The sequence below is a fragment of the Giraffa tippelskirchi genome, chromosome 8 (genome assembly GCF_054371585.1).
Source record: "Giraffa tippelskirchi isolate mGirTip1 chromosome 8, T2T-mGirTip1v1.2.pri, whole genome shotgun sequence".
NCBI lineage: Eukaryota > Metazoa > Chordata > Mammalia > Artiodactyla > Giraffidae > Giraffa > Giraffa tippelskirchi.
Window position 1 is genome coordinate 108,776,408 of NC_137282.1, and position 21,680 is coordinate 108,798,087.

General features: G+C 46.4%; 1 protein-coding gene across 2 annotated transcripts in view; it reads left to right on the plus strand.

Annotated features, from left to right (window-relative positions):
• The window catches only part of MAP1B (microtubule associated protein 1B), a 94,540-nt gene that overhangs the window by 45,972 nt on the left and 26,888 nt on the right, over nt 1-21,680 (plus strand). The window contains exon 1 of one of the 2 annotated variants that reach the window (XM_081518518.1): nt 20,767-20,979. The exons of the other annotated variant lie outside the window; for it this stretch is intronic. The gene's annotated coding sequence lies outside the window, so the exon portion shown is untranslated. Of the gene's footprint in view, nt 1-20,766; nt 20,980-21,680 lie in introns of those variants that run through there. 2 annotated transcript variants of the gene reach the window in all.

Below are 21,680 nucleotides of genomic sequence, written 5' to 3' on the forward strand. Positions count from 1 at the left end.
GCCAGTTTGGGAAAGGGCTTAAATTCTAGGCTGAGGAGCTTGGATTTAATCCTGAGGGCACTGGGGAGCCATTGGTGGTTCTTGAGCTGTGGACTGACTTAACAAAAGCAGTGATTGAGAATATGATTAAGTGAGAGTGTGATGGCTTGAAAACAGAGGTTGTGGTTTTATGTATTCCTGTTCTTGGAAGTTTCTGGTAGTTACACTAACAACAAAAAATACGTTATGGATTCAGAGAAAACCACTGTGTAAATAGGACAGAGTGTTTAAGTCTGTAAAGGGTAATGTCCCTCATCAAGAAATTGCAAAGCCATCATTTCAAAGCTCACAGGCCACATTCAGGGTCTCCACTCTGTGTTCCCAACATCAGCAGACTTGGGAGAGCAGTGATGTTCTCTGGTCTATGGTGGCCTTTTTTTTTTTTCCTTTAAAAGCGTGTGTGTGTATGTGTGTGTGTATTGAAGCATAGTTCATTGTTTCAGATGTACCTCAAAGTAACTCAGTTATACATATATATGTGTGTGTAAATATATATATTCTTTTTCAGATTATTTTCCATTATAGGTTATTACAAGATACTGTGTATAGAGTCCTGTGTTATACAGTACATCCTTATTGTTTATCTGTTTTATATATAGTAGTGTGTATCTGTTAATCCCAAATTCCTAATTCATCTCTCCCTACCCCTTTCTCCCTTGGTAATCAGAAACTTTGTTTTTCTATGGGTGGCCTTTTTGAAACATGTCCTGAATCACCTGTTTCTTGAGAGTTTCCCCCTCACTGCTGAGTAGCTGTTAAGTAGAACATCCAATAGGAAGAGTACAGAGGTCGTTGGAGGATTTTCAAGTTGAACACACACCTAGCTCCTCAGGCTTGCAACCCTTCCCGCTAACACACAGGCTCACACACACAAACTAATTGTCGCTTCCTCTGCTTTTGAAACACTGCATTTTCTTTATGGCCTTCGTGTGCTGTCACACTCACTTCTCCAGGTTGTGCGAAGGCAGCAGAGGGAAGTGCCAGCTTGGGAAGCGGGGACCTTACTCACGACATCCCATCCCTTTCTGCTTCTCAGCCTAACTTTCTTCTCTATGGAGTTTCTTAAGCCCCTCTGGAGAGATGCATTCAATTCAGGAGACAAAACAGAAATATGTCAGGCTAAGCTCACATTTACTTATGGACCAAGGAGACAATAGATGAAGGCAGGAAATTTTTAAAAATTTATCTTCTTAAAAATGGAAGGTCACCTGATCATGGAATGTGGCGTGGCCACATGGTGAGAGCCACTGTGTGCTAAGTGAAAGGCAGAAGCAGAAAATATGACAGAGAGGCTTAAGCACAGTGAAAAGGTGAGCTGTCAGTTCCTGACCCTGAAGATGACTGTCACATTTCAGGGCTGTGAGTGGTAGCTTGCATTCCTACAGTGCTTTCCAACTTGGTACTCATGTTACCAACCTTGGACTGACTCTGTAGATAAGAATCGTCATTGTTTCCATTTTGTATACCAGGAAACCAGGACCTAGTAAGATTTAGGGACTTTCTGGTTCTTCTGGTTCCAGCTTCTGTTGCTGTGCTCTTCCATGCATAACATGGGAAGCAGTGTTTTCTCTGACGTACACAGGAACACAGCAAGACCAAAGTTCCTGAGCTCCTCTAGTGTGTCAGAGCAGAAAGGGGCTCTCAAGAGTAGCCAGTACAAACACCCTCCCCACCCACTCCCATTTTACAGATGAGGATGCCAAGGCCAGAGAGACCTAGGGAGTCAGAACAGAAAATCAGCTGCATCTCATAGAGCAGACCTTCCACCTTCCTGGGTCCTCATCACTTCGCTTTAGGCTTATTCGTACTGGGTAATGAGTTGTGAGTCCCCACACCCACCCTAATTGACTAGGCGCCAAGCGACCAGCGCTTTGTTAGTGTTTAGTCGCCAAGGTGTATCTGACTCTTTTGTGACAGTAGCCCACCAGGCTCCCCTGTCCATGGGATTTTGCAGGTAAAAATATTAGAACAGGTTACCATTTCCTTCTCCAAGGGATCTTCCTGACCCAGGGACTGAACCCAGGTCTCCTGCATAGGCAGGTGTATTCTTTACCACTGAGCCACCAGGGAAGCCCAGAATACTTGGTCAGTGCTTAGTAAATGTGTGTCGAATAGATGTATGAATGATTGACTGACTTCAGTTGTAACCGGATTTAAATCAGTGCATTTCCTTATCTGTCTTGAGCTAGTTTTCCTACCCAAAGATGTGATGTTTCTTTCACTCTGAATTAAGAGGGTGATGTTTATAAAAATCCCAAGACAATCTGCTGAGAGGCGCTGTATGTGCATCAAGTACCATTAGGGATACTACTGAGCTGCTTTTCTGTCGTACTGTGGGTTAATCAAAAGCCTTTGTTATTGTTGTTTTAAACACAAATCTCCAATTTGTTATTTAATTACTTGTTTTTTTATTAACGTATTTGAAATGCAAATAGTAGCAAAACACAGGTCAACAGCTGCAGCTGTGGCTTGAAGATAGTGGGAGGCAAGGGACAAGCCGGAGATGGAATCTCAGGACAGCCAGCCGTGGGCTCCCGCACCCTCCCAGGGCACTGACTGCAGAGACAAGGGCTTTGATTGCGGGGAAGTGGGGAGGGTCTGGGAGCAAGTGGACAGCCAGCCTGAATCAATGATTCAGGAAGGAATCAATGATTCATTCCCTCAACTTGGAAAAAAATGACTAGAGAGCCTGTACCTGCTCTCTACCTGTACCTGGGATTCATGGTCATCCCCTAATGGTTCATTGCTGGAGAACCTTCTAGTCCAAGTCTTCTAATCACCTGGAAGTTCCTGGATGGGCGGGTAGGCTATGTTAACTCAGTGAAGAATATTGCTTGGTGCTCACTTCCTGAGGGCTGGTAAGTAATTAACAACAGGCCATCTTTGAGTGTGGCTGCGTGTATGAAATTATTTGTTTTAAGTTGACATATTGTGTTATGTTGTTGATAAACATCATTATCAGTTCAGTTCAGTTGCTCAGTCGTGTCCAAATCTTTGCGACCCCATGAATCGCAGCACGCCAGGCCTCCCTGTCCATCACCAACTCCCGGAGTCCACCCAAACCCATGTCCATCGAGTCGGTGATGCCATCCAGCCATCTCATCCTCTGTCGTCCCCTTCTCCTCCTGCCCTCAATCTTTCCCAGCATCAAATGAGTCAGCTCTTCACATGAGGTGGCCAAAGTATTGGGGTTTCAGCTTCAACATCAGTCCTTCCAGTGAACACCCAGGACTGATCTCCTTTAGGATGGACTGGTTGGATCTCCTTGCAGTCCAGGGGATTCTCAAGAGTCTTCTCCAACACCACAGCTCAGAAGCATCCATTATTTTACGTCCTGGAGGAAGAAGTGCCTTCTAGACTCTCTTGATGTTGGCACTGATGGCTTTTCAAGGGAGCCCTCCTGTCATTGAAAGACGGAAATGAAAGGAACATTCATGAAGAGTCGATAGGGGTTTCAAGGCCCTGTGGGAACTAGTATTTCATACCAAATTCATATCTGAACCTGAGTCCAATTTTCAGGAAAACCATTTTTCATGAATAGTGTGAGATCCAGCCTGTTTTCATGGATGTTTGAACTTGAGAAGTGGGGCACATGCCATCTTTGTCCAGAGGAAATCATGCTTTTCACCTGGTAGAGGATGGGCTCCGTCAGAATCATACCCAGTTTGCTCCTTTTCTACTTCTTTATCTTTCCATGGTTTCATGTCGAATGTAAGGACTGTTTAGTTTTTGTGAGGGGCAAAAATGTGTTTTTGAGCTGAGCAAGGTAAGGTTTGAACCCATTCTTTTATCTCCTCCATATACTTCCATTTTCACTTTGAGCATACAGGAGGTTGGGGGAGCACGGGGTAGGGGGGAGATGTTATTGTGAATTAGAAACAGGAAAAGGCGGGTGGGGGTTTGGAACTAAACCCCACTTCCTGCAGCCATTTCCCAACTGTTTTTGAAAAGACTGAAAGGAGAATAACGTCTTTAATCAAGAGCAATAGTATTAGCTCTTTTACTATAAGTTATACTTTTCTTTGAGCCTATATTTATTTTACCGGGCTAGAAATAGCTGAAGTTATTTCAGCAGCCATGACTATTGTCTAGGAATTGGATGTGGGCTGGGAACAAACCGGCTGATTACACTGTTTAGAAATAAACCCCTTTGTTGGCAGTCCCTTCTGGTGAGAATGGTTCATAAAGGTCCCTGTGGCTGGTTGTTCCATGGTGCTTGCTTTTATATCAATTCAGTACCCTCATAATGAGATCTTCTTCTAGAATATATTATTATAAATCTGTTGTAGAGGCCATAGGGCTTGACAGGTATACGGGCAACATCAGAAAGCCTTGGAAGAAATCTCTTAATTAAGTACTAGTGCTGGTGCTACAGTGAAGGGATGAATGAACTGAAATGCTTCCATCTCAGAGTCTTTTCAACTGAAAGGGCCTCTTGCCGCATCAGAGCCAGGAGTCCAGCAGATGGATGGACTGAGAAAGTTGTGGGTGTGATTAGTGGTGTTCCTGACTTCCTCTTACCTACCCCTGGGGGTTTCTAAACTTCATGTCACGCGTGGCTCTTTGTTGATGGTATAGTGAAAAAGTATGTGTTGAAAGAACCAGAATTGACAGCAGTTCAGAGACCTTCTGGATCTTCAGATCTGAGACCATACCCTGGGCAGCATCAGTCCCTCCAAGGTGAAAGGCACTGGACTTTCTGTGGCATTTAAGACCTAATGTTCTGCGATTGAGAATGTGGCCCATCATGGCCACAACTGGTATGATGACAAGATGACTATCTGAGTTAGGAAGAAAAAGTGAAGTCACTTAGTCGTGTCCAACTCATTGCAACCCCATGACCTGCAGCCCCTCTTGGCTCCTCTGTCCATGGGATTTTCCAGGCAAGAATACTGGAGTGGGTTGCCATTTCCCTCTCCAGGAGATCTTCCCAACCCAGGTCTCTGCTTTGCAGGCAGATTCCTTATGTGCCTGCAATGAAAGAAAGGGTAGAACCAAATACAGAGACAGAAGTTTTTTCCCTCCTAGGAAGGTTATTCTTGATCTGGCAATTTAAAGACCTTTTCATTTCTTCTCAGATCTTTTCAAAGTGACTAACCTGAAAAATCTTTGATGTGTGGGCCAAGACTTGATGGAGGAAGGCACCTTCTTTTTCTTTCCTTTTACTCCTTGGAGAAGAGATGAAACTAAAATGGCTCTAAGGGGAAAAAAATTCTTTAAAAAAATAAAGTTAATAAAAAAACAAAAGGTAATAGCTCTTTGTAAACAGCTTACCACCTTACTTCCTGTGGTTACATGCATTACCTTACGGTTGTGATTATGAAACATTTCTAAAGAAATGTTAGGATGATCATGTAACTACCTCCTTAAGGCTTCAGTGGAGCCCAAAGGCTTTGCTGTTCACGTGCATTGTGAGGGGCCCAACACAGTGGGGACTTCATAAATACCAAGTCATTGTCATTAAAAAACACTTCCCACTTTACTCTGAGACCTTTCCGTTTTATGAGTGCGCTTGGCGGGGTAGTATTAACGACAGCACAGTGAGTGTGGCTTGAGGGTGGTAACGTCGCCCGACTTGAGAGGATTTTCATTTCATCCATCCTCCTGAGTTTGCCACGAGGAGTCTCCGAAGACAGGAAAAGAGGAGTCTGAGGAGAGGAGACTTCCTGGACATTCTGTGATAGTTCCCTGGCTCTGCGCCACATTGTTTTGTAAATAAGGCCATTATGGTTTCTAGTCTGTTATTTTTCTACAAAAATGGAGGCCGTATGACCAACAGTGTTAGCCTCAGTGAATAAGATTCTGTGTTTTGGCCATCACTGGTTCAAGTAGGTAACCTAAGAACTGAGCTTAAGTTGCTTCTCTCGCAGCCCATCTTTGGCTTTCAGTAAGGAATCTGGGCAACATCTAGACTGAGAATCAGACACCTTTCCCGGCACTTTACAGGATGCTTCCATTTGCTGTGGGATAGAATGCCGGTGCAGGAGGGAGGCATCTGGACCCCAGAGTCGTGGCGTCAGGAGGTCCCGTAGGAGCATCCTCAGCCTCTGCAGTGGTCCTTCCAGGAGAGGAAGGCGCAGGGTGTTGGGATACTTGCGCTCAACTCCTGGTTCTCCCGTTATCTTGCCTTGTGACTCTGGACAAGTCACTTAGCCTCTCTGAACCTTAATGTCTGTCTGTATCTACTAAGACAAGGGTTTGGAATAGATCCATCCAAATTCACATCTCTGCAGACATGGATTACTGGCTGTAGGCCTCTAATTGGACTGGATCTCCTCGTCCCTGATAACCTATTTCCAGAGCTTGGGGCTCCCTGCTGTACACCTTCTTGCTTCATTTTCCCACCATCTTTTAGCTCCCATCTGGATGCCATCTTCTGTTTAATATGGAAGCCTTCCTAAACCGTCCAGTTACTCCCTTAAGCCCTTCCTCTCCCTGCCAGGGTGTGTGCCCAGGAGCCAGGGGCCATCCTGCCCTTTTTGCTGACCACTACCCCATGGTTCTAGTCTCATGCCAGGTTCAGCACTCTGTCAGGATGTGGTGGGTAGAATTTATACCTGATCATGATGTAAACACATGGCCTCTGCCCAGTCATTTGTTCCTGTTCTCACACTGGCTTCTAGCTCTTTTCTAGACTCTGACTCTCTGCTCTCCTGGCTTCCTGCTGGCTGGACATCTTAACCTTTCCTTCTAGAATGCCACCTCTTTTTTTATTGTCTAACTTGTAAAAGCCCCATAGAGTATCTCCCATTTCAAACCCTAGAGATGACTATCCTGATATGTTGATAAGAGGTGAACTTTCTCAGAGGAGTTTCTTGTTACCGTGTCAAATGTGGTTATAAATCACTGGAACTTAAGGATCTGTCTGCCAAGCAGGAGACACGAGTTCTATCCCTGGGTCAGGAAGATCCCTGGAGGAGGGCATGGCTACCCACTCCAGCATTCTTGCCTGGAGAATCCCATGGACCGAGGAGCCTGGAGGCTACAGTCCGTGGAGTCACCAAAAAATTGGACACGGCTTAGTGACTAAACAACAACAAGAGAAGCTGTTAGGGAGGTCAGCCCTCTCCCCACCCAGCACTAGAACAGTCCCTAGAGCAGAGCCTCCTAAATATGCCTGGTGAGCAGATCATCACCCAATGCATTTATTATTATTTTAATATTTATTAAAAAATTTTTTTTGTTTGGCTATATTGAGTCTTAGTTGTGGCATGAGGGAACTTTAGTTGCAACGTGTGGGATCTAGTTCCCTGACCAGGGATCAAACCCAGGCCCCTGCACTGGGAGTGTGGTGTCTTAGCCCCTGGACCACCAGGGAAGTCCCCACCCAGTGCTTTTAAATTACAGATTTCAACCCTGGCTCTAGAGATTCTGATTTAGTAGGTCTAGGTGGGGACAGAGGATGAGATGGGTGGATGGCATGGCTGACTCAATGGACGTGAGTTTGAGCAAACTCAGGGAGATGGTGAAGGACAGGGAAGCCTGGCATGCTACTGTTCATGGGGTCGCAAAGAGTCACACACGACTGAGCGAATGAACAAATTGGGCCCGCCACGTGTAATTTTCACAAACTCCTTGTGTGCTCCTCATGGCCAGCCAGCACCAGGAACCACCACTCTAGAACTGCTGATTGGTGGACCATCAGTCCTGGTTTCACATCCATCTCTACAGTGGGGGCCTCACTACCTCCTAAGATAACCACCCTCTTTCAGCCAGTCTCTTGAAATGTGCCTCAACTCTAAAATGCTTGAAATGATCAGTTACTTCTATCTAAAACCCCATATTTATAGGTAAAATAAAAAGTCATTTAATGACTAGATTAAATCAGGTTCCAATTTTTAACAACTTCTCGGGTATTTATGAATAGGTGGAATCATAGCTTATGTGGGACACCTTTATGCAGCTATTTAAAAATATCTGACTATAGCTTGAGTCCAAATCTATCTCTATCTGCCTCAATTGCAAAGCCTCTTTTTAATGATTCTACAGCCATTATTCAATCAATACCACTGTACTCTGTTCAAAACCTTGAACTATGATTTCCATTAAGGAAGCTTTTTTGGGGGCACGGTCATCTCCACTGATGAATAATAAATGCCGAGCATCCATCTGTAAGAAAGCTCTGGCTCCCATCTTGAAACCAGATTTCTGACATCAGAGTGGGCCTCTGCGCCAGCCATGTGGGGAAGCTAAGTGTGGTGTTTATGATGGTAGGCATGAGTTCCTGTTCTTTGGGGCTAGGCCCTTCAGGGAAGACTCCCCAAAAGTGGTGGTGTGTCACCAAGACCTGAAGGAGCATAGGAGGCTGCCCTGTAAATAGGAGCAGACAAGTCTTCAAGACAGACAAAACCCAGAAAGAGGGGGTAGAATAGGTTGAAACATCCTAGCTGTGATCTGCGGAACTCTGATGTAAAAACTGCACAGTTTCGGAGGTATGTCCAAGCACTTTGAGACTCAGAGCCTTTTCTCAAGTTCCTCCCAGAGTCCTGGTGTCTACGGCTTCCCCAGAACCTCCCTCTGAGCGGTGCTGCTGTTTCATGACCCACATGAGCGTCCAGGGGACAGGCAGCCTGTGGACCCATTTCTGGCGTTTCAGAGACTTGGCCACTGGAATGGTTCAGTTCAGTCACTTAGTCATATCTGACTCTTTGCGACCCCATGGACTGCAGCACGCCAGGCTTCCCTGTCCATCACCAACTCCCAGAGCTTGCTCAAACTCATGTCCATCGAGTCGGTGATGCCATGCAACCATCTCATCCTCCATTATCCCCTTCTCCTTCTGCCTTCAATCTTTCCCAGCCTCAGGGTCTTTTCCAATGAGTCAGTTCTTGGCATTAGGTGGCCATAGTAGAGAGTGTTCCAGGGGCCTGCTCTGTGATAGGCATCTGTGTATAAAAAGCATGTGATCATGTGATTTTGGCCCCAAGGTTCAGTGTGGACTTGTCTCTCTCCTGCTGGACTAGGGCCCAGTAATAACGGAGCAGCGTTCACTCCCTAGAAATCACTTCCAGGCTCCTGGAGGTGTCTCCCTCATCCTCTCCATTCCCGGACTCTCTGGGGTGACTGTCTTTAGCTTTTTTATTGTTCACAGCCAGCAAGGTCTTATGATAACGTGAGGCCTTGGAAGCCCAATGGTGCCAAGACTTGTCTCTGGGACTATCCTCTGATACCATAGAGAGAGAAATGCAAGTCCCTGGCATGAGTAGCTGGCCAATTTTCAGAGCCAAAGCTGAATTAGAAACTCATTAAATACTTCGAGCCAGTTAGGCTGGCTGGGCTGTGCAGCAGCAGGGAAAGCTGGGAGCAGAGGAGGGGAAGGGGCGGGCATCTTTGTTGGCAAATGGCAGGTTGTGAGCAGGGCAGGGCGGTCCAGGAACCGAGACAAAACGAGGCCGACGTGTCTGTCACACAGATGTGCTTGTGAGTATGCCGGTCTGGTACAGACACATAATGTATGCTAATTACTATATTTCCTTTTTTTTTTTTCCACGGGAAATGCTCAGTTGGAAAGCTTTGAAACCAAAGAGGCAATGCAGAAATGCCCAAATGTAGACATGACATAAAGGAGAGGAGGAACAAAGGGAAACAGGGATCTGAATTTACAAAATGGCTTAGCATTCTGCTCTCTCAGCACCGCCCTCTTCCTTCAACCTGGTGGAGAAGAACACAGACTGCCTATGTGTGATGTTCTTGGCAGCATCTCTCCCAGAGCCTGAAATCTGTTAGATGGAAAGAATATATAGTTGGCGAGATGAGGCTCTGGAATAGTTCTCGTAGCTTCCAGCAAATGTGAATAAGTAAGCTGGTTCTCTCTCTGGCGCTTTTCAAGGCACCTCTCTGTAGACCAAAAGACTCAGATGTGAACTGAGGAGGGCCTGCGACTGAGCTCACTTAAATAATTACCCATTAATAGGAAAGACTCTCTCAGTATCTTTTCTCCACATGTCAAACCATGTAACGCTGGTGTTGCGTTAGATACCCTTGGATGATGGTCATTCATTAAATCAAGTAAGAACAAACCAACATAATAAAATAATGGTTTTTCTAATGAAGCTTATCAGAGTGCACAGACGTTTTACACTGAAAAAAAATAGACTAGGGAAGAGAATATATTTTCTTCATCAGTGACATCAAAATCCCAAGGGTTGAAGTACTGATAAGTAGACCTCTTATCTTTACCCCAATAATCCTTAATTTATTATTATAAAGAGATGTAATTTATTCTTTAGTTTTGGACACATGAGACGTTTAGGAAATTTCATGATGAATTGATTGCTTTGATAACAAGGCAATGTTAATATTTTCCAGAACAGTATAGAAAACACACTAAAGCATCATACTTATCCTTGAAGAGTTGCAAGAAAGAAGTGACATAAATTTAAGCTGCTTTTTCAGGTGTTTTAAGCTTCCTATAAGGCTTTCTGTTCCAAGAGCAAACATTTAGCCACATTGCACAGAAGAGACTGGATACGTAGTCGAGTGCCAGTGTGGGCAGGCCTCTATACAGAAATCCTCTTCTGGCCCATTTCCCCCTCTCACGTCCTGGTTGTCTAAGGGCAGATTCCTTTTGCAAAGTCTAAATGTAAGAGAAAGAGCATCTTCTTCATCTGGGGCTGTATCTAGTCTGAATGCAGCTAGGAACCTGCTTCTAGAGCCGCATCCACAGGCTGATCCAGAAGCATTTGCTCTGAAAGAGGGAAGACACCCAGTGGATCCTGGTACCTCTTCTAGAAACAGTTCAGGCTTAGAGGGAGGGTATCGGGTCTGCCCGGAGGCTGGATGAACAGTGGTCTCTTCTTCAGTGTGGTTGGCAGAATAACTCGCCAGGTTGCAGTAAACCCACTGGCACTTTCTCTCCATGTAGGACAGCCTTGTACTTAAGATTCTGGAACCTGAGTTGTGGGAAAGCCAAGAACCTTCATGTGCACTGTGCAGCCCCTGTTGATGACCAGCACACTCCAGGCCCCGTCCCGCACTCTAGCCTCACACTTAGGAGTGTACCAGAATGCTCTGGTCTCTTTTAGAAAAGGTTCCCAGGCCTCCAAACCTAGTCAGGACCCACATCACAAATTTCCTTGGTTCTGGGGTCCTTTTGTCCTCGAAGGAGCTGGAGCCATCAGGAACAAGGTTAGAATCTCCTCTCACTGGACTGCTCACCCTCGGAAAGTGTCAAGCACTGCTCTCCCACTTTGGCTTTCATTCCTGTCTAGCTTAGGCTGCTCCACTTGACCGTGAGCTAAGGAGGGCCCAGGGGTTCTTGGCTCCTGCCTTTCCAACCCTTAATTTTCAATCCTTACATTTTTCCCAATATCTGAGTTTACATCCAGTCCATGGTGCCTGATGCAACCTTTGTGTGCCCGTCTCACCTTTACAGCTTCTCCAGTGACAGTCTCTACTCCAGAACAAAGGTGTTCAGTGTGTTGTTTTCTGGAGCAGGATCTGAGCTTTCTTTCTTTCAGTTATACCCCAGAGCTCCAGCAGAGGACATTCTGGGGAGCCCGATTCCATCCCTTCTCCAAGAGCCGGCTTACTTGTTGGCACTTTTCACTAGGGTCAAAACATACTCCCAACTTATAGTATTTTATCTGTGAAAGGACAAAGAGTAGTGCATTCTAAGAACTTTGCTTATTATACAAGTGGAAATTACATATATTCCATGTGTATAAATACATAAAAATTAACCACTAGAGAATAATACAAGATAGGAATGTAGAAGGTGATTTTTATGCATGCTGATTTTCTTAGGAGAGCCTGTTACTTCTCACCAAAATTAAAATCTGGAGATTTTCTTAAGAGCAAGTTTTCTCAAAGCCCCTGGTTTACCTGACTTCTTCTTTGAACTTATTCTAAACTGGAATTTCAGTCTTTCTTAAAAGATGATCGAAGAGGATAGAACTGCTTGACTGACTACCTGTTGGAGTCACTTCTGCATTATAAGGTTTGGACTGTTTTCCAGGAGAGCTGCCTCTACTGGTTCAGAATACACTTAACAATGCCTTGAAAATGCCCCTTAGCCGATTTAATTGAGTTATGTCAAAAACAAATCTCTGTTAAGTAAATATTTAATTATATGGCCCTGAATTTACTCCTTGTTTCCTACGTTAAATTTTTCTAAGTCCGCGGATGTAGTCATTCACCTTCAGTCTCCCCCAGAAGGTCAAGTGTGGTTTGGGGACATGCTGTGGTATCCCATTGATGGTGACCTTGTGAAGACTTAGTAGATGAGTAGAGAGTCAAGGTGAAATCTTCCCAGTGATCCCCTATTTTAATTATTTAAGGAATCGTAAGAGGGCGGCTGAATGACCAGAGGCAAAATTCAGTGCACTTGTGAAAAATACAGAGCAACTTGTGAAATATACACAGTCAACTTCTGACATTCTTCTCCTGCTGCTGCCTGTTGGAACAACACACTAGCGTAGAAGGAATAACACGGGAGGGGTCCGGGAAGACTTGCCTCTCTCTCACTTAGGATGAGAAAAAGAACAAATTAAGCGGAAACACATGTGAGCAAAGGTGTTGGTCTGGGGCCACTTGGCAGAGCATGGTAAGGGATCAAGGTGCAGCAGAGGTCATGAAAGCCTGGCTAGGATCCATGAGTTTAAAGACCTTTGCGATTGGAAAGAGTGTGCTCTGGAGTCAGTGACGTGTGAGCAGAGAGAAGCTGAGGACCAGGCTGTATGCGAACCTTCATGTCCTGGGTCAGCAGACAGGGCACATAACTGAGAGCAGAGAGGCGGCAGAGCTCTGGTCCTGGTGTGCTGAGCATCGCCCTTCAGCCCCAGGAGAGGGAAGACCCAGGTCAATCAGAAGTGGGGGTACTTCTCCCTGGGCAGCTTCTGAGTGAGGCAGTCAGTGTATACAGAAACAGAACTAAAACAACAAAATTACAGCTCCCTTGGGTTGGGCTAAGACCTTATACCCCGAAAAGATACGACCAGCTTTACTCATAGCAGCTGCAACACACGACAGCGTATCTCCCTTCCCGTTACACGTGGTGGCAGCTGAGGCACCACTTCAGCTGAGCCCAGATCTCAGGTCCCTTGAGCCTCATACGTCCAGGTCAGGACCTCAGAAGTCCCTTCCTGGCTCATCACCAAGCTGGTTGCTGTCCCCAGCCTGACTCTGCCACCGCAGATAGCGTTGCCCCCTTGGGACGTTGCTGGGAAAAATTCAGCTCGTGCTGTTTCTCTCTGGGGTACGGCTAAGAGCGTCCAAGGGATTAGTGATTACGGGGTGGTGGGTGTGGTTATCTCAGCTACCTGTGTTTTTCTTCTGTTTCCTTGTCAGTAGCCCGTAACCCAGAGGACTAATTCAACTTTCATTTTTAAGGCAGCTGGCTTTGCGGTGAGTCCTGTGATGATTTGGTTCTGAACAGTTACAGAAGAGGGTGAAAGGTCAACCATTTCCCTGGGTTTGATCAATGGCAGGAGTTTGATGGCAAATTAAATGCCAGATAAAACTGTCAAATGATTCGGAGAATCGATGCTTCATGGGAAAAGTCTTTTGAACCTTTAATGATCACACTGACTCCCAAGAGAAATAATTCTAGAGTCTTTTCAGACCTTAGGATAGTAATACATAAAAACAATGTGAGGATGATTTAAATTAAGGTCACTTATGTTGCTATTGATCGATAGCATATTCAGCATCTGCACTGTCTTTGTTTCTCAAGGGACCACATAACCGTCAGAGTCACCTGAGAGATTGCATTAGAGTCCCAGGCTCCACTCATGCCTCCTGCACCAGACTGCCTGAGTGTGGGCCATGCAGATCTGCCTTTTATTAACCATCTCAGGTGACTGTCAGGAATATTAGATTCTCAGAGCTGTCAACCTACAGGCAGAGGTCCCCCAGACAGAAAATAAAGCCATGCCCACAGACTAGGCCGAGTGTCACGGCAGTGGATACGTAGTGTGTTTTGGGTTGAATTTGTAAAACGGGTGTTAGTTACTACTGGATTATTTTAACATCTTTGGAATAGTCTGCCTTGACTCTCCTTCATGTGGGGGTGGTTGGAGTTTGTAAATCAGGACAGAACTGCAGTTACAGGTCACATCAGGGGCTGGGGGTGATGGTCAGCCGAGAAGTCAGCAGCACCATCACTTCTCTTGGGCTTTTCTCCATCACCTTCACCAGCTCTTTCCTGATTTTACCTGCCCTTTAAATAGTGACATTTCCCAGGACTGCTTTCAGAAAAAGGCTCTTTCTGTGTTCTTCCAGAGCACCACTTAAAATATACTGACGCCCCCCAGATCTGTGCTTCTGACCCCACCTATGGCTTTAGCATCAGATCCACATTTCTGCGTCTCCGTTGGACAGAGCCACCTGACTCTCCCATGGGAGAGATGTCAAACTCAGCGTACCTCAAATCTAACTCAATGTCTTCCGTCTTCCCTTCTGACTCTTAAAATGGCTTTTTGGCTAAGAGCCTGGGCTCTGGACACTTAACTACGCAGGTTTCCATCCTTCGTTAATACTCCCTTGGGCTATTGCATAAATGCCTTGTGCCTCATTTTTCTCATCTGTAAAATGGGAGTGATGACTTCCTCCTAGGGTTCATGTGCAGACTAAATGTGATAACTGCACATAAATAACTTAGGTCAGGGCTGAACCCAGGGTGGGTATTCAATATATCTTAGCCATTTTTATTATTCATTCCTTTATCAAATATTTATAGAGCTCCTGCTGTGTATCAGACACTACTTCTGTCTTGCATTTCCCAAATTAGACACTGTCAAAACTCAAAGCCTCCCCATTAAACTCTTTTCCCTTCAGGGTAGGTCTCATTCATGTTTTAATCTCAATGCTAGTTTATGGAGTTAGCACTAACTTGCCCAAATTAAACTTTAGAAAAGTGTGTTCTCTAAGTAATTCACGTTGTCTTAAACAGGGAATAGAACATCTCTTACAAAGGAAAGAAAAGAACCAGTGAGATTAAAAAACATTCTCCAAAACCTCCTCTGATCTCAAAAAAGTGAGATCTAATTGTTGAACCATAGAAAAGTGTCATTTAGTTAAGAAATAGCTGAAACTGGCTATCTTATGGTTGAACCTAATACTTGGTAGGGTACCTGGCACATGACAGGTATCCCTGAATACAAAAATAATTCCCAAACCTAGATCTAAAATTCTGGGAGTATTCTACAATATACGAAGGAAAATGTATCTCAGATAAACCTTATTTTTAAACAGTAAGGTTTCAGACCTTGTAAACCCCCAGAAAAGTCTGTAAAGCACTGGGAGGCAGTGACAGGAGTTGTGGTCAGGATTAGACAGGCCAGACTGAAAGCCTCGTTCAACAGCTTATTTTATTTCTGTGATGCTGGATACGACAGCTCACTCTTATTAAACAACTTACTTCATCAGCTTCAATTTCCTGATCTGTAAGAAAAGGAATAATTATAACAGTTGATCTTTGTGATTGGGGTCGCAAAGAGTCAGACACGACTGAGCAACTGAACTGAACTGATCTTTGTGATGCTCTGAGATTACAGTCAAATAAAAAGATTTTATAAGCCATGAAGTGCATCACAGTGAAAGGGAGCGTTAGTATTTTAGCATCTACCCCACACACCAGCTAGAACAACTGTCTGCAGTATGCAGAGCGATTGCCTTTGGCAGCTGTACGAACACATCAGTCACCTACGATAGTCGGCTGCGGGGCTGAGAGGCTCAGCTTTCTCTGCTCTTGAGGGAGGAGTAGGTGGAACATCACCAGGACTCCTTCAATACCCCCCATTCTGTGAGATGAGGACATTTTGGTTCCTTCTACCACAGGACTGGCAAGTTCTCAAGGCTCATGAGTAGGAGGAGGTTTTCTCCCTGACTCCTTGCATCTTCCTGGTGGCTCAGATGGTAAAGAATCCGCCTGCAATGCAGGAGACCTGGGTTCGATCCCTGGGTTGGGAAGATCCCCTGGAGGAGGGCATGGCAACCCACTCGAGTATTCTTGCCTAGAGAATCCCCATGGACAGAAGAGCCTGGTGGGCTATAGTCCCTGGGATCACAAAGGGTCGGACACGACTGAGCAACGAAGCACAGCACACAGCCTTGCATCTTAGAGGCAGAAGGGACTCCGGTCTCATGCATGAGGAGCATATGTGTTTTTCTCATCTGCAGCAGGTTTCGTTGAGAACAGGGCACTCAAACCTCCTACCTGGTTGTAGCCCAGAGAACTGGGTCCATAGACTTGGAACATCTTCCTCAAGATTTAATGTGCAAACACGGAGGAAAGCACTTTGCAAATGGTAGAGTGTTAGGTAGATGTTGATCTCTGGAGTTGGCGCCCCAAAGAGGTTACTACATTGCCCTTCCCGAGTGTGCTTTTTAAAAAATCTGTAGCATCTCTACACGGAGAAGGCAGTGGCACCCCACTCTAGTACTCTTGCCTGGAAAATCCCATGGACGGAGGAGCCTGGTAGGCTGCAGTCCATGGAGTCGCGAAGAGTCGGACACAACTGAGCGACTTCACTTTCACTTTTCACTTTCCTGCATTGGAGAAGGAAATGGCAACCCACTCCAGTGTTCTTGCCTGGAGAATCCCAGGGACGGGGGAGCCCGATGGGCTGCCATCTATGGGGTCGCACAGAGTCAGATACGACTGAAGCGACATAGCAGCAGCAGCAGCAGCATCTCTACATTGTGAAGAAACAACCTTCAGGTTATCTTATCACCCTCAGCTGGTGGCAATATTGGGCACTCCTGTTTTCTCTATAGATGTTCTCCAGGAAGCCAGCAGACTTTCATCAACACCATCTCTTGTTTTTTTAAATTAATTTAATTGGAGGCTAATTACTTTACAATTTTACAGTGGTTTTTCAACACCATCTCTAAGATTTATTTCTACTTCTTTTAGCTGGAGCATAAAGTAGAGGGAAAAAAAAGTAGACAAATGCCTTTCTTCCACTTTCTTCCGCTTCTAAGCCTTGATAGCTAGGATTCTCATCTCTCTGGCTTGAGACCTTTTAGAAAAGGGAGTGGGGAAAGGGAAGATTACCTAGGAGAATGGGATTGGGTAGGAGAAAACCTCAAAAGGGGGATTTAGAAAAAGGGTACACTGAGACCCTTGCAAAAGGAATCGGACTTGTTGTCCCTGGCACCCTGTTTCCCCACAAGCTGTGCTCCTAGCATGAGCAGCTGGGACAGGATGGGATGGAAATGCAAAAGAAGGTTCCCCTTGTCCCCAGGAGCAAGGGTGCACACATCTTTGTGCGGTGAACATATTTGGGATGTCTGGGCAGTTTGGGTTGTTTGCTTTTCTGGGCATCTAAAGGGCAGAGAAACATACAACAGAAGATGGCAGAGAACTCAAGAGAATGATGGGGTGGAAGGACCAGCAGACATAAGAAAAACCAAATGATGACAAAAAAGAAAAACAGTTCAGTCCAGGAAATGTAGAGAAAAACAGGAATAGACTCACATTCTGTAATAACTGAGTTCTCTGTAATGTAAAAGATGTCTAAGGTTCTGAAAAAGAAAAGCTCCCAAGCAATGATTAACTTACTTAAATTTGAATATTTATGAAGTCTCATGAACTCTTATTTATAATGGAATTGGAGTTCTTACTCCCTTAAAAAGACACTGAAAATTTAGAGAGTGACATGACACTCAGGAGCACATATCAGAGCTGAAGGAAAGGCAGAAACAAAACAAATTTCTTTCCAACAGAAAAGAAAGGCCATTTCCAGGAATATCAGGGAGCCGGTGGGAGAGAACTGGGCTCCGATTGTTCAGCGCGGAAACAAAGAGGGGATTGGCCTGGGGCTGTGTGGGAGCCAGCGTGCCCTCTGCAGGGCGAGTGGGCAGGCAGTGGCGGACCAGAGGCTGACCCAGGCTCCCTGTTTACCTCTCACAAACCAGAGTCTTGGCATCACAACTTGAAAACCTTTATTTTGGACGAGGTGGATTGGGAAAAGAGGGAGAAGAGAATTGTGTCGTAGCCTTGGCCGTGAGTGGCCGCACAGCGTGTGACACGGGTCCCAGGCCTGCTCTCCTGTACCGTCTGTGAGGCCATGGGCAAGTCACGAGACCTCGAATGTTTGGTCCATCAAGAGGGGAACAGGGTATCTGCTCCCATCACTTCAGAAGACAAGGCACCGGCACCCAAAGGACAAAATGCTTTGGGAACTCTGAAGCTCTCTGCACCAGAAGGGCTTACTGCTGTGTTCTCATGATGGGCTCTCTGCTGATCAGAGCGGGATGTTCTCGCGTCCACGAATCTGCCTTAATTTAGGTATATTTTTTTGACCCAGGTGGGATAGCATGAAGCAGACGGAAGGTGCTCCCACACGAGTGTGACCTGAAAACCGGCTGGCAGGGTTGGGTCACGCTCCTGCTCTCTTTGCCTCCTCCTTTCCTGTGGCCTCTGGGACACACCCAGCCTTGAAAGAGTCCTCTTCCCAGCCCCAGGCTGAGAGCTAAAGAGCAAAGATGAGAAAGATAAGGGTTGATTTGCATGTGTGAGGGCCCCTGTGGAATCACACGCCCTCTCCAGTGTCCCTCTCCAGTGTCCGGAGTTTTACTGCTCTGGGAAGGTGTGTGTTTGAGTGTCTCCCTGATGGCCCTGATGGCCGGTGCTCTGTGTTCTGCACGGACGCTGTGGGTCTTTGGGGACTGTGGAATCAGGAGATACCGAGTCTCCTAGCACCTCTGTGTTTTAAGGGTGTCTCAGTGGCAGGGGGCACTTCTCTGGTGGCTTACACGGTAAGGAATCCACTTGCATGGAAAGACCCGGGTTTGATCCCTGGGTCGGAAAGATCCCCTTAGAAGGGCATGGCAACCCACTCCAGTATTCTTGCCTGGAGAAGTCCATGGACAGGAGCCTGGCGGGTTATAGTCCATGGGGCCGCAAAGAGTCGGACACAACAGAGCAACGAAGCACAGTGGCCTGGCCTGCCTCGCGGTCACCTTCTCCCCGTCTGAGGTGATTTCTCGTTGCAGTGAACCAGGAGAGGCTTCTGTTAGGTGCGCTCCTGGGTCTCCTCCCAGACCCTCCCTTGAGTCCTCCCAGGGGCACCCCGTGAGAGGCACCATTTCTCATGGCCTTGCGGAAGTGCCGGTACCAGTAAGCCAACAGTGCGTTCTGGTTTTCATCAGGGCCAGGACTTGGAGGACTTGTGAGTGGAAACAGGGCAGGGCTTGCGGGCAGAGGACTCTTCTCCTGTCCCTGTCACTGGTCCATCTGTGTCAGTGAGGCAGGGCCCTCCTCATCACCCACTCCATACTGAAAGGGTATGGAAGCAGTCTGGATTCTTCACACCCATTTCTTGGTTATGTTCGCAAATGTTCGCTTTCTAGGAAAAGCAAGTTGTCCGGATAAGGTTCTGCATTGTGAGCATTAATGGAAGTGGAAATGACATATTCATCCTCAAGACATGCAGTTGCCATCCCCTTAAAGACAGTCTGAGAGGTTGTAGCATTGCGAGTTGCTTTTTCGAGCAAGGGTTTCCCCACCCTGCAGCTCAGGCCGGCACTCCATCCTTTGTGCTCGGCTGTTTCATTAAGCAGCTGCTGAGACCGTTGCTGCTGTTGCTGTGGCATCAGGGATGCTGCAGCCTCCTAGGCCGCTGTTTGGGGGCCGACATTTGAGGTGTGTGGGAGAGAAGGGCCAGCTGTGTGCAGGTGAGAGGGCTCTTGGGTTTTATGGCGCTTGGTTATGGCACTATCGATAGATAGTGTGTGCTTTTTAAATTTAGCCATTGTTGGCCTTTTCTGAAACCAGGAGAGAGCCTGTGTGTGTGTTGTGTGTGTGTGTCTTTAGATGAATATTAGTTCTGTGGAGACGAGACCCTATAAGCATCCTAAAAATTATCTACCTAGAAAATGATGTTTTGCTTTCAAAGATTTCAGCATCTCCTGGATATAGTCAAACACAAACCACTGAAACAGCCATCCTTAAAAAAGACATAGAGGTAATCAGTCAGAATTTCAGTAATTAAAAAAAGGCTCAACAATTACTGAAACATACAGGCTTACTGAGTTTAAGCAGAGCCTTTGGGGGCACACAGACAAAAGTCTCGTTGTGTGTGAGGGCCCTGCAGCTTCGGGGGTCCCTGGGACTTCCTCTTTTGATTGAAGGTGGAGCAGACCCCTTTTTGTTGCATAACAGCCCCTGCCTGCCGCCTAGGATGGAGCCTTCACAATTGCCCTGAGTTTCGTAGGGAAGCCCTCAAAGACTTTTCCTTACCACAGTAATAAGTGACCCCATCAGTCCATCTCCAACCCCTGCTTTTGCTTTCCTGAGACGAGGGCTGAGGAGACCTAACTATCCATCTGTGCCCCTGACGGTCCCCTTGTGAGCCGCTGCTGGAGAATGCCAGCTCCGGGGGCCGAAAGAGGCTGCCACCCTGCTGTCTCTCTTTCCTGGGAACTTCTTTTCTGAAGCAGCTGAATGAGACCTTTGCAGGCGAGGGTGGTGGCCTCTCCTTCAGAATGCCTGGCCCGTTTCCCAGGGTGAAACACTCCCCAAACATGCAACTTTGTGAGCGGCCCAGCAGCCTGAGCCCAAAGCCGCCTGCCGCCAGGAGAGCTGGCCTGGGGGTGGGGGCGCGGCGCGGGCCCCTCATGCAGGCCCGGGGTTCGCCAGATGCCAGGAAGGCCCGGCCCCCGGTTACGTCGCTGGTCGTCTGGGGCGAGAATCTGGCCAACAGTTGGCCGTGACGAGAGCTTGAAGCTTTCTCTCTCTAAATCCCCTCCTTCGTTCAAATCTGATCCTATAAAAAGGCTTTTGTTGAAGAAGCAGCCATGGCATCTTGGTGCATGTCTGTGTCATTGCTGTCAGTATTTCCAAAGATGGGCAGAAAAAACTTCCTTGGTTGAATTCCTGAGCCAACAGGCCCCCACCTTGACTTGGACTGAGTAGAGGTAAATGGCAGCTGTCACATGGCATTTGTTTTGTTTGCAAGTGATGAAGCCAAAGAGGAGAGGAACTTCTTGAGGATGGTAAGAACCTGCTCCCAGGGAGCTCAGCATCAGGTCCTCACTGCGTGTTTGGGGGAGGGGGGGCGGCGCTGGGCTGTGCCTGGACTTGCCCTGGGAAGGGCGTACTCTGCAGGGTCTGGGTATTGTGTAGATCGCTTAGGAGAGAGAGGAGTTCTGGAGAGGGAGCTCTTCTGGGTGCCTTGCTCGATCTGCTTTTATAGGCTCCTGCAGAGCATAGCTATGACCACTGTCCTACCCTGGCAACGTGCTTTCTGAGGCTTTGGGTGCAGAAGAGAGTCAAAAGTCTGATCAAAGAGATGAACACTCACTTCTTCTTAGTCTTAAGTTTTTGCCTAGTTTTAGCTCCACTTAAGCGTCCCTGAAGCTCCTGAAGTCTTTGTTTCAAGGAGGCCACTGATGGAAGGACCTGGAAAAGGGAGGGTTTTTTATGTTTTTCTGGTTGTCATTTTATGATTTGTTTATTCAGTTTCATTGATGTTCTTTTGCTTTAGCTTGAAATGCACATGCTTGTCAAAAGCAAAAACAAGCCAGAAAGCCATGTCCAGAAAACGACAGACTTGAGCCTTCGTGATACACAAATGCTCTTTCCTATGGCTTAATTGAATTATTCTTCTTCAGGCTCAGTCCTTCACCTGTGCAAACTGTGTGACATTGTTTCTTCATGTTCATGCGTTTGGAGTGAAACATCATATACTTTTCCT